Source organism: Pongo pygmaeus, chromosome 18, assembly GCF_028885625.2.
Source record: "Pongo pygmaeus isolate AG05252 chromosome 18, NHGRI_mPonPyg2-v2.0_pri, whole genome shotgun sequence".
Lineage (NCBI taxonomy): Eukaryota > Metazoa > Chordata > Mammalia > Primates > Hominidae > Pongo > Pongo pygmaeus.
The window spans coordinates 42972678-42986366 of record NC_072391.2 but is presented as its reverse complement, the minus strand read 5'-3'; the positions used below and the strand labels follow the sequence as shown (position 1 = coordinate 42986366).

The window sequence follows — 13689 nt, the reverse complement described above, 5'->3', positions numbered from 1 at the left end:
ATGGTGATTGGTGATTTCCAGTTTGGGCCAAAAGTATTTATGTTGTGGTAACAGTGTTGGGTGTCAGGAACTCTGTGTCCTGTGACTACTTTCTCTAACTGAGTGCTACTAAAATGGATGTACTGGGAGAAACATCAGCATTAAGAGAAAACTTTTTAAAGAAGCCAATTCCTGGACCCTTTCCAAACCTGCAGAATTACATTACTAAGAGAGTAATGTAATCAGAGAGGACTCAGAAATGATTTATATGTACATTGAAACTCAAGAGGCAAGGCTTAGCTAAGTATCTCTCAGCCTAGGCTTCCAACCACAATCACATGACTACTTTAAAAAAATACCATCACCTGTGCTCTCCCCACAGATTCTGTCAGTTAATCTTGGTTGGAACATCCATATGGTTTTTGTTAAAATAAAATAAATAAGAGTTTCCAAACTCTATTTTTTTAAAGCTTGAGTTTTCTTCTATGATTAACCTCACTCTATAGTCCCTTTTACCCAAGATATGGTCCCTAGGTCATCTCTTTAAGGTTTCATTTCTGGGAAGTTTTCAGCAAACCTATCTTATGCTTTGTCACAGTTTGTTTGCTTTTGTTTTGGAAAATGTGAACATCTTCAATTGAGTATGGATTGCGTGTCCCCACACCTACATGTGTTCACTGAGGCTGAAGTTGAAGCTGAATCGGAGTTTTCATTCCCCGCCATCCTTTCCCAGACCCTCTCTTTTTTTCCAATCCATCTTCTCCAACATCTTCTGACCTTTGTTGCTCTCAGTAGTCTCAGAAGAAACAGATGCAGGAGCATCATCACTTTGAAAGTTCTTTAACTTCCAATCTGCTCCATATGTTTTCCAGCTCTATCTTTATATTTTAGATTCTTCAATGTCTGTTTATCTTCATAGTCTGTATTCTGAAACCATATTTTACTCGTATTTTCTTTAATTATTTTCTTATTCCCAACTCTTTTTTTCTCCTTACTCAGTGTTGGACCAGTAAACAATTCGTCTTTCTTATCAAGGCAAAGGTGAGCTCTAACATGCCGTGGCTCGCAGCCATCACAAGTATTGCTGCCAGGGTGAATGTGAAAGGGTAACACAGTGTCTCCAATTTTCACTTCATGTCTATGCTCAAGGACATAAGGGTCACATTTAGTTTGCAGCTGAACCATCTGTTTTCCATGAACAATTGTTCTATTTTGACTGCCTTTATCTACAAGGACATAACTTCGTAAGTCATAGTCAAAATAAATTTCTGCATGAAATTTACTGACACCAACTTCAGGGATTCAAACAGTATGCTCCAAATCATTTTCTCAGGTGATAGACAGACAGACACTGAATTGTTGACCTATCCAATAATCAATCAATGCATTATACAAAATAATAGGATAAAGGAAAGTAACAGAAAGATCCTTTCAACAGACACAGTGAGCATTTGATCAATTCAATATCCCTTCACAATTAGTTTCCCTGGAAAGGAGGAGTATAAGGAAACTTCCTAGATCTGCTAAAGGGCACCAGTGAAAAACTTACAGCTAACCCCATAATAATAAAATACTGGTTGTTGTGTCACGACATTTGAGAACAAGAGGAAAAGGTTAACATCCAAAGAAATTATATAAGAAAAATAAACAAAGTCCTCCATGTGCAAAAATAAGAGGTTAGAAATGTCTATCATTGTAGATGACATAACTTGGATATAAAAGTTTACAAGACATTCATTAAAACCCACTAAAACCAATAAATGTGTTCAGCATGGTCACAATATACAAAATCAATATACAAAGTTCAATTGTATTTTATGTACTACCAACGACCAACCTGAAAATAAAATTAAGAAAACAATTCCATTTGTATATGTATGAAAAAGAAAGAGTAGATTTAGGAGTAGATTAGGAGTAGATTTAGGAGTAGATTAGGAGTAGATTTAGGAGTAGATTAGGAGTAGATTTAATCAAGTGCAATTTTACACTGGAAAAAAAAACCTTTTTTAAAATAAATTTTTAAAAAACTGAAAAAAATAGGCTTCAATGTTCACTTAGTTAATATTCCGTTATCAAGTGTGTCCATTTTAACTCCACGCAATAAGATAAACATATTTTATCATTATTTTTATTGTAATAAATACAGGTTGGTAGAAAACTCATAAATATAAAAGGAACTAATTCTACGTGTCCCGAGTATGTAGGGTCCAGCCCTACAGGGCCTGTGGGCTTTTCTCTTCGGGTGCGGAGACAAGAGATCGTAGAAATAAAGACACAAGACAAAGAGAAGAAAAGACAGCTGGGCCCGGGGGACCACTACCACCAACGCACAGAGACTGGTAGTGGCCCTGAATGCCGGTCGCGCCGTTATTTATCGTATACAAGGCAAGAGGGAAGCGTAAGGAGTGTGAGTTGTCTCCAGTGATAGGTAAGGTCACGCGAGTCACGTGTCCACCGGACAGGGGGCCCTTCCTTATTTGGTAGCGGAGGCGGACAGAGAGAGGGGACAGCTTAGGACATATTCATTATTTCTTTTATGTATTTCTCGGAGAGATCAAAGACTTTAATACTTTCACTAATTCTGCTACTGCTATCTAGAAGGTGGAGCCAGGTGTACAGGGCGGAACATGAAAGTGGACCAGGAGCGTGACCGCTGAAGCACAGCATCACAGGGAGAGGTTTAGGCCGCTGGATGGCTGTGGGCGGGCCTGACTCATGTCAGGCCTTCCACAAGAAGTGGTGGAGGAGAGTCTTCCCCAACTCTCCCAGGGAAACGGAGACTCCCTTTCCTGGTCTGCTAAGTAACCGGTGCCTTCCCAGGCACTGGCGTTACCGCTAGACCAAGGAGCCCTCTAGTGGCCATGTCTGGGCATAACTGAGGGCTCACACTTGTCTGGTCACTTCTCACTGTGTCCCTTCAGCTCCTATCTCTGTATGGCCTGGTTTTTCCTAGGTTATAATTGTAGAACGGACATTATTATAATATTGGAATAAAGAGTAATGCTACAAACTAATAATTAATAATATTCATACATAATCATATCTATATTCTATTTCTAGTATGACTATTCTTATTCTATATATTTTCTTTATTATACTGGAACAGCTTGTGCCTTCTATCTCTTGCCTCGGCACCTGGGTGGCTTGCCGCCCACAAGAATAGCCCATCCTAATTTTTTGTTTTACATCTACTATAAATCAAATAGATTTTGTTCCATATTTTATCGTGGACTTTAAGATGAAACCCACATTGTTAAGTATGTGAGACTGATTATAAGCTCATCAAGGAGGTTTTTACTCAGTGAGGGAATTCAGAGAACATAAAGTTGCAGAGTAGCAAATGTTTGGATGAATTTTGAGAGACAATACTAACAGGAGTGCTTCCCACTTTTATGACTCATATGACTCATATGATCTTTCTGTAGGAAAAACTGCCTCTAATTGTAGACACTGGTTCATAGCAGATGCTAAATGAACCAGCACTGAGTTTATATCCAGGAGAACTGCTCAAGAGGATTTTGTCTCCTGGCTGATGACATGATACTGTGTTTCATAGGCTACTCCAAATATTCTATGATGAAGGTAGAGCTCAGTGAAGTGGAGCCCCAGGCCTGCCATCCCCATGCTCCTGGCAAGCAAGAGCATCTCTCCTCAGCACAGTGACATAGGGCATGCTGTTGTCACCCACCTTGCTGCTGTTTACCTCCACATACTAAGTTGCTGTGCACTTTGCAGTGGAACTCCACCTTGCTGGGTCTGGTTGGCCAGAAGCCCTGTGGGTAGAAACGGATGGTCAGGAGAGCACATTGAGAGAATGAATGGGGCCTCAGAGGCTGCCCACCTTCCTGCCCCCTGCCCGTGAGTCACAGCCCTCACCCAGATGCCCAGCATGCATGCCTACTGAGGGCTGCTGAATTTGTTCTCCATCACAGAGGTGAGTGACAGCAGTCTGAGGGTGCCACACTTCATGACCAGGCTCTATTGCTGGTGCCACAGCTCCAGGTGGAAGGGCGGATAAATGGAAGACAGGTCCCACCTTCCACATAAAGGCCACACTCTCACCAACTTCCAGGGCCACCTTGATGTCCTGATGTGATGCTCTCCTTAGAACTGTTGTGGTTCTTCAGCCAGGAGATGGAGAGAGTGGGGTTGCCAGTAGCCAGGCAGTGAAAGTTGGTTAGGGTGGCCAGCATGGTTGGCAGTTTCCTGTCCATCCACTGGGGCCAAGTCCAGTTAGGGGCCTCTGCTGGTGGAAGTGCATGTGAAGGCCATAGCTGAGGTGAGGAGCAGAGGCCCTTCTGACCAGACCCCCAATTCAAGGCCGCCCCAGCCCACCCCAAGCTTCAGTTTTCCCTCCTGTATAGAGAGAGTGTTGGCCTTTCAAGGGCCTCTTCCTGGGCTGCATGAGGCTCCCAGGAACTTCAACATGATGTCCCTGCCCAGTCATGCTCAGAGCTGGGCCATGTGTCCCCTCCCATTTCCTCTGCTTCCCCCAAGTGGCCGCTCTTGCTGAGAGGTCGGGGTGCTTCATCCTGGCCTGATAGCCTCAGAGAATAATGGAGTCTCCTGGGGAGTCCTCACCTGCCCAGGGTGGCATATTCAGAAGGCTCACCAGGGAAGAGGCCAAGCAGGTAGCCCAGCTAAGTGAATGAGCCTGGACAGGCATTGGGAGCGGTTTACCAGGAGGGAAATCCAGCCCATTGCAGGACTGGGAGCCTCAGAAGCAGCTGAGAAGCATTGGCCCACAAGCCTCTGTGCCCCTATGCCACCCCCGCAGAGCTTCAGGGCCTGGCGTGCACAGGTGAGAACGGCCTCCTGGAGGCATCAGCTCTTTTTTGCCCTAGTGTCCAGGGCTGTCACCGTTCCCTCCCTTACACCTCAATGAGTTTTCTTCTTTCTGGGGGCTGGGGTTGGGCTGCCTTCCTGCCTGGACTCATGGGTAGGCTGGATTGCCTTACCCCCAAGGAGAGAGGCACCAGGGGCCCAGGAAGGAGAAAGGAGGGAGCCCCTTTCCCACAGTGACCTCCTCACCATTCATGTGCAGCAATAGGCCTACTTCTTGGAGAAGGATGCTTAGGCACAGGCACGAGCAGTGTAGAGAGATACTGGGAAGAGGCATCCCTCACAGCTCTGAGCTGCCCTCCAGGCCTCCAGGGGTGGTGAAAGGAAGCCCCTGGGTTATGAAGACAGCTCATCGGGCTGTGGCAGAGGCTGTTCCCATGACTAGGAGATGACTGACAACGCTTCCCACTTCTAGACTGTGCCTTCTGAAAGTGGCCCTTCAGTTACCCCCACAGCTCAAGCCCACACTTACCTGGAATGGCCAGGCAGGCAGAGGCAAGCAGAGACCCAGGGTGAGGGTCCTCGGGTATGTGGGCAAAGGCAGAGGCCAATGGGGCAGGTGAGCGGAAATTTTCATCCTCTTCCTGGGTCTGCTCCTCTCCTGGGGTCTACTTTCCTCTGCCTCTGTCTCACTGGCTGATTCTTCCTCACTTTCTTGCCTACTCACCCCAGAGGTCCCAAGGGCTCAGCCCACCACCGTTGGTCCCCAGTTTGTAGCTGCCCCTTCCATGACCATCCCATGAGGACCCTCATCTGTATGAGCACATCTCTGGGCTCCTCTGAAACCAGAAGCCCCACCTCCCTGACAGACCCCTCCACCCTCCACTGTCCCAAGTCAGAATGTCTGGGCATTGTCCCCCTGACTGCTCTCTCACACCCACATCTCATTCCCCAAAAATGCTGTTGGCACACCTTTTACAGCCCCCGGAGCCACCTTCCTCTCTTGCTGGGCTGTAGCTTTCAACTCCTGATGCCTTAACACCTCTGTCCATCTGTCCTACAGTAGCCACCTGAATCCCTGCCAACTGCTGTGCTCACACCTGCAGTAGCCACCTCACCCAGAGCCAACATGAAAGTCCCCACAGGCCAGTCCTGACCTCCTCACTGCTCCTTGAACCCCAGTAGCCTGTGCCTTAATCTCCCCCTCTGCAGCATGGGTGTCTCCTCCCACCCTCAGCTGGCCACCCAGAGCCTAGGACAAAGCATCCAGGGCCATCTGGATGGCCCAGCCACACCTCCATCCTGAGGGGATGCCAACCATTGAGTGACCCCAGTGAGGTCATCCCCAGGCCTCAGTCCCTCCCCTGCCATTCGAGGACAGGGCTAGTTGGGAGAGAAGCAGGTCCCACTCCTGGTCAATCAGTGTGCCTGGAATCTGGTCTTGCCAGTGTCTTAGCTTGGTCCTCCCATCTTCCTTACCTCCTGAAGATGGAGCATCTGCAGTGCAGGAGAGGGTGAGAGTGGGCAGTGGCCCCGGGACGGCCCACATCCAGATGCCTGCTGCTTCTCAGCTGGGGGCAGCGGGTTTCTGTCTGGAACTCAGTCTTTGATCTGCCCCAGGAGAACCCCAGGTGCCCCTCCCAGGTGGGGCTGGAATCCCTTTTTCAGGCGTTATGTCTTGGGGTGATCTCCTATTTACCAATGATCAGGGAGACCCTCAGAGGAGGGGTGCTGGAGACACAGCTCCTGAGAACCCCAGCAGCTCCTGGCCATGCACCCACTCAGGGAACTCAGTGGCCCTGGTCCCTTCCATCCAGCCTCATGCAGCCCCAAGGCACTCACGGCCAGACGCGTGGCTCACACCTGCAATCTCAGCACTTTGGGAAGCTGAAGCGGTGGCTTGCTTTAGCCCAAGAGTTCAAGACCAGCCTGGGTAACATGACAAAACCCTATCTCTGCAAAAAATTTATTAAAAATTAGCTGGCCATGGCCAGGCGTGGTGGCTCATGCCTGTAATCCAGCACTTTGGGAGGCCAAGGAAGGCAGATCACAAGATCAGGAGATTGAGACCATCCTGGCTAACACAGTGAAACCCCATCTCTATTAAAAATACAAAAAAATCAGCCGGGCGTGGTGGTGGGCACCTGTAGTTCCAGCTACTCAGGAGGCTGAGGCAGGAGAATGGCGTGAACTGGGGAGGCGGAGCTTGCAGAGATCCGAGATCATACCACTGCACTCCAGCCAGGGCGACAGAGTGAGACTCCGTCACAAAAAAAAAAAAAAAAAAAAAAAAAATTAGCTGTCCGTGGTGGTATAAGCCTGTAGTCCCAGCTAGAAGGCTGAGGTGGAAGGATCACTTGAGCCCAGTAGGTCAAGGCTGCAGTGAGCCATGACTTTGCCACTGCACTCCAGCCTGAGTGACAGAGTGAGACTATGTCTCAAAAGAAAAAAAAGCACTCATCTGTCACATAGACAATGAAAGGGCACTGCATGCATGGGGTGAGCCCTGACAGCTATAGGCTCCAGTGTCCTGCTCGGAGGCATCCAGGACTCACAGCTGCTGGGGCTCCACAAAGATGTGATCCAGGAAACCAGTCCTGTGCCATTGTTGAACAAGAGAGTGGCTTCATCAAACCAAGTGCTGAAGATGACCAACTGCTCTTGCTGGTTGGACTCAGGCCTGCACTTCTGCAAGTCAGCTGGGTGACTGGGAGGCAGGTACCCCAAAACCTAGCACAATGAAGCTCAAAACCCCCATGGGAGGCAAAGTGACATTCCTGCTTTACTGACACACCAGCATGCATCTGACACTTAGTAGGTGCTCAATAAACAGTAGTAGATGAATGAATGGTCATTAGTTTGGGCAGTACAGTTTTGTCTATGGTACTCCAAGAGAACACTGATACGGTAGTCCCCCACTATCTGCTGTTTTGCTTTCTGTGGTCTCAGTTACCTGCCGTCTGAAAATACTATAGAACTTTCAAGAAGTAAACAACTCAAATTTTAAATTGCTCATCAATTCTGAGTAGCTTGATGAAGGCTCCCACCCTCCCAGGATGTGAATCATCTCTTTGTCCAGTATTTTCACACTGTACCCACTACCTGCTGATTAGTCACTTTAGTAGCTGTCTCAGTTATCAGATTGACTGCTGTGTTATCATAGTGCATGGGTTCAATGAATGCTTATTTTGCTTCATGATGATTCCAAAGCACAGAGTAATTCAGATATGCCAGAGAAAAGCTGTAAAGTGCTTTTATTAAAATGAAAACCCAAAACTTCTCGACTTAATGAGTAAAGAAAAACAATCTTGTAGGTTGAGGTTGGTAACATCTATTGTAAGAACAAATCTTGTAAGAACAAGATTGTAAGAACAAAATATTGTAAGAACAAATCATGAAATTATGAAGAAGCAAAAAGAAATTTGTCCATAGTATATGTAAGGTGTGGTACTATCCTTGGTTTCAGCCATTCAGGGGGGGTCTTGGAACATACATAGTCCCCGCAGACAGGAGGGAATACTGTACTGGACTTTCTTAGTTTCATCTGTTGTCAACAGTAGAAAAATACAGCTATGGACAAAATGTTTATTGTCTCACTTGGAAGCAAAGTTTATGAGACTGAGTGGGCTTCTATTTGTTGAGCAAGCAAAAAGAAGCAGCCTTGCATGTGGGGGACAACCTGCTTGTGCCACTGTCTCCGTGGGTCTACAGCTGCCACCTCCTCCCTGCCCCTCATCCTGTCGAGGGCCTGGAGTTGACAGAACACAACCCACACACTGCTCAGAGCCTTTGCGACATACCTAGAGCCACTAGTTTAACATAAAAACCCAATAAGGCTGAAGTCAGAGTCAGTTGGCTACTAAATTGGAGAAATGTATGGAAGAGTGAAGACTGTCTCAGGGCCTTTGTATATCTCTGAAGGTTTTGTTGGAGTGGCTCAACTGATGTCCCATCAGTATTGAGGATATTAATAATAACACCAAAGATATTAATAATAATGCCAATAGTAATTCATGCCAGCTACCCAGCGTGTGCCAGGACTTGCATTCATTTCACGAGTGTGACTCTGTAGAATCATCAAGACAGATCTGTGAGGTGGGTGCCCTTATCCCCACTGCACTGAGGACTGACCTCACCCAGACCAGATGCAGCAGGTTTCCATCTAGGTCACACAGGTGCTATGCTCCAAAGCCCTACCAACCTCATCACCACACTTGCATTTCTACAGCATCATGCCTCTTCCCATTTGGGAATTTCCGCACCCTAGGTCTTGGTGTCAGTGCTAAAATGACCCAGTGGGAGGAGTGTGTCAGTACTTCTGAGAATGGCCAGGCACCACCAAGTTTCCTGACCCATGCTCTTAGGAAAATGCTAGATCACTTGAATGTTCTCTGAAAGCCTGTTCTCCCACTCTTTTCTATCTCAGTAAGGAGCCCCACCTTATCTCTGGAAATTCTCCTGACTTGAGTAACTTGTAGCAGTAGTCTTGAAGACCCTTTTCCCTTTCATGCAACAAATCAACAGGTTCTATAGTCTCGTGCTCAAACATATCCCCAATCCACCTGCTTCATTCTGATTCCACACCACCCAGTCTAAGCCACCATCACTTTCACCTGACCTGTGACAAAAGCCTTCTTGTTTTCATATTTGTCCTCTTTAGAATGCATTCTCCACGAAGCAACTGAAAAAAGCTTTTGAACATCTGAATCTGATCATGTCTCTTGCTTAAAACCCTCCAATGACTTCTCACCACATAGGGAATAAAATCACAGTCAGGTTTACATGTCTCACCAAGACTCTGTGAGTTCGGCTCCTCCTCTTGCTTTCTGCGCCCTCTCCCCCATGCCACTGGTCTGTGGTTTCTCAAACTCAAACTGTTGACTCCCATTTCAGAACCCTTGCTCAATAGAATTCTCTGCCTGGAATTTTATTCCCAGAATCTTTGCATGTCATTCCCTCTGTTGCTAGGTTACCAAAATCTCAATGTGAATGTTACGTCATGACAGAGGCTTCTGTGAGAGCTGAATTGTGTGCTTTCCGAAATTTGTATGTTGACACTGTCACCCCAGTACCAAAGAATGTGACTACATTAGGAGATAGCTTCATCAAAGAGGTAATTACATTAAAATGAGGTCTTTGGGGGTGGAGTTGGGGTGGTGGGGATATGGTCACATTATACAAAATTTCAGTTAGACAAGAGGAATAAATGCAACAGATTTATTGCATTTGGTGACTACATTTAATGTACTCTGTTCTTGAACATTGATAAGACAGTAGATTTTGAGTGTTCTCACAGCAAAAAAATGATAGGTATGTGAGGTAACGCATACGCCAATTAGCTTGGGTTAACGATTCCACGGTGTGTGCATGTTTCAAAACAGTACCATAAATGTAGACAATTTTTATCAGTTACAATAAAAAAGTTTTAAAATGAAGGCCTTAGGGTGGGCCCGAATCCAATGTAACTGATGTCTCCATGAAAGAGGATATAAGGATACAAATGTGTACACACAGAGAAACGGCCACGTGAAGACACAAAGAGAAGGTGGCCACTTACAAGCCCAGGAGAGAGGCCTCGGGGAAACTCTCCCTGCTCTTGTTTTGACCTTTGACATCATTCTCCAGATAAAGTCCTTCATCCTTCTTCATCAGATGGTAGCTTCTGATCCTGAATACTCTCCAAATGCTGGAAGGTATGAATGTGAGGGGACAGCACAGACCTCAGGGTGAAAAGTTTAAAAGAATAACATCTTCCCATTGCCCTGTCCTCTCCCCAACACACACCTGTGCCAGCCTTTATCGGTCTTTTGTATTCCCCTGTCCTGGGGATAGTGTAACTTGCTAATCTGTGTTTATGTAGAGGATAACATAAAACAAAGGTAAACAATAAAATAAAACAAAGAGCAAAACCCAACAAATAGTGTTTGGGCAGGGTGACAGTAAAAGCAGGCAGATCACATAACAATGGAGGTGGAGCTCTTGGAGCTCAGTCAATGTCCTGTTGTGTTTCTACATCAGAATCTGTAGTAGCAATTTTCAGGTTTGATGTTTTTGTCCTTGCCTGCCCCATAAGTGCCAGAGGGGATTATTCTAAACTGGGTGAGGAACAGGTAGAAAAGTGTAAGTGAGACAATTTTCCCTGCCATTTGCCACAGTAGCAGGGCAGAATTTATCATGAGTGCCTTTACTCTCTGATGTCCAAAATGTTGAACTCTCTAGGTGAGGTTCTGTTGGTTGCCAATTTAGAAGCATCTGCCTTCATGCTCCTGTCTAGAATGGTAACATCTCTCTGCCAGTAGCTGATAAAATCCCCAACATCCCATAGTCATGTTTTCCAGTTAAAATTCACTGGAATTTTGTGGGCAGATTTACATAGCTCAGTTCTTTCAGCAGCCAAGGAATCTTTGATATTTTTTTCATTTGAAGCCTCTGAGAGAGGGAGTCAGCCTCCACTTAGAGGTGGCCCTTAGAGTTTTTGACACATAACCTCTCTGACTCTACTACTTACACTTATTTGAAAGTCAGTGACAAGCTTGCTCCAAAGCTCCTGTCAAATTCAGTCCTGACAGATGAAGGGCTTGGTGCTTCCCAGCTCGATATGCCAATTTTGAAGTGAGTAAATTTGAGTTCTATGAGACATCAAAAGGTCACTTAGAATATAACATATTCTAAAAGAAAATTGGAATGCCACAGGAACATTAGCTGTAAAAGAAAAATTATGTTCTTTGGTGAAAATTTTATGCCCCTTGATATGGTTTGGCTGTGTCCCCACCCAAATCTCATATTGAATTTTAGCTCCCATAATTCCCAAGTGTGGTAGGAGGGACCTGGTAGGAGATAATTGAATCATGTGGGCAATTTTTTCCATACTGTCCTTGTGGTAATGAATAAGTCTCAAGAGATCTGATGGTTTTATAAGGAGAAACCCCTTTCACTTTACTTTCATTCTCTCTTCTCTTGTCTGCTGCCATGTGAGACATGCCTTTCACCTTTTGCCACAATTGTGAGGCCTCCCTAGCCGTGTGGAACTGTGAGTCCATTAAACCTCTTTCTTTTGTAAATTGCCTAGTCCTAGGTATATCTTTTTCAGCAGGGTGAAAACAAACTAATACACTACCCTCCACTGTTTGAAGCAAAACTGCTGGCTCTATGGGGTCTTCAATTCAGTAAATGTTTCCTAAATGCCTGGCTTATTTCACTGACAAGTCAAGGAAGTTGCCACCTTTTGGTGCTCACTGGGCTGCTGTGGATGTGTAACCTCATTGCCAGCCACACAGAACCTGAAGCAGGGATCGTTGCATCACTTAATGGTAAGAACTCAGGGTTTTGGGGTTATTGCCAATGTTCTAACTGTTCGGTCTTTCACATTGAAACTAAAGGCTATTTGATTGAAGACATCCTTTTTTTGGCTTCAAATCAGAATGAATTTCAGCTGCTGATCTGTCAGGTCATTCATTTAGGAGTTCACAGTAAGGATCTGTTCTCTGAAAATACTAACCACAATTAAGCCAAAAACCAAGTCTGAATCCATGTGTAATGCAGAGGTCATCACTGCATGCCAGATTTCTGCTTCTTGGTGAAAGTTGACCTATTTGTCTCGTGGTTTAGAAGGCCCCAGACCATTCCTGGCATGAAAATTGCATTGGCCTTTGGCCCACTTCCTGAGGTATGGATCATGTCTCACCACTATTGACATCTTTAGCATAATAGTCAGCTGACTCTTGCCACACGATGTGTCCCTTGAAGCTCATTCCTGTAACTTTTTAGGCTTTTGAGACCACTTCCATTTTAATCACATTGTAGTTTTTATCACTAATTTTATTAACATGGCCAAACTGTTAGATTTTACTTTCCTTTTTTATCTGGGTCCACAAATGTTGGCTAGGTAATTTGTTGATTGAATATGACTTTCCCCTCAGAACCCAAAAATCTCTTCTTGACTGACTCCAAGATGAAGAGAACATCATTGAGGTCTATAGGCAACCGTTTTCAAACTTTGAGATTTCTCATTGACCATTCATGGAAAGGATGTGTCTTTCTTTTCCTTAACTGCAACCCCAGACAAATTTGGTTTGCACATTCTCTGAATGGCAGTCTAGCCCAAAGAGGGGTTGTGTTACTGAACTCAGTTATGTTGAACTTTTATATAGAAGTTCTTGTGTACATATAATCTGGCTCCACTAGAAAAAAAATGACTAGAAGACAGTACGGGTGACTAGTCTAGAAAAATGACTGCTGAAATTTATAGGTACTGGAATAGCACACAAATTTTGTGGATGTAGAGGGAGGACAAATATCCAAAACCTAAAAATGAACGAATTAGACCTCCAAAACTACAGAAATGGAGGGACATTGATAACATTTTATCTTTCTGAACTATCCCTAGTGAGACACAGAGAAGAGTTGGGGAATCCTGTTGGACCAGGAGGAGGAATAATATTAGTTGGACCAAATGGTAGAACAGGACCTGTGTGCTCAACCTTTCTTAGGAATTCCATTCCTCTTTGATGTGGGCATGGAATCCCAGTGAAAATCCTGCACTCTCAGTGTCCAGCTGTCTGAGGCAACAGTTGTTTCTGATGATAGAGAACAATTGCTTTTTTTTTTTTTCTGAGAAGACTTCCATGGCTGAGGTAAGCTGGATTCTATAGAACATTGATTCCATTTTCTCCTTCCTCTGTGAACTGAGGTTGCTTCTTTGATTTTTCATCTAGAGATAAAATTACATTTGTCAATATTTGTGTAAAATAGAGATATAAATCTGGCAAGTAGACCCTTAGATGCAGCCCTCAGCAGAAATTTTTGCCTGTTTCTATTCTCAGTTTTATTAAATTATTGGCACAGAAATTTGCCCTGACATGTGGTCCCTCAGGGGTAATTAGATTATTGTACTTCTAGAGAAGCTGATGGGACAGGCCAGGGCTTAGA

At 45.0% G+C, this 13689-nt stretch overlaps 1 pseudogene; it reads right to left on the bottom strand.

Annotated features, from left to right (window-relative positions):
- Positions 1 to 474: 474 nt before the first annotated feature.
- On the bottom strand, positions 475 to 5673 carry LOC129015145 (angiogenic factor with G patch and FHA domains 1-like; annotated as a pseudogene).
- Between the last annotated feature and the right edge of the window lie 8016 nt (positions 5674 to 13689).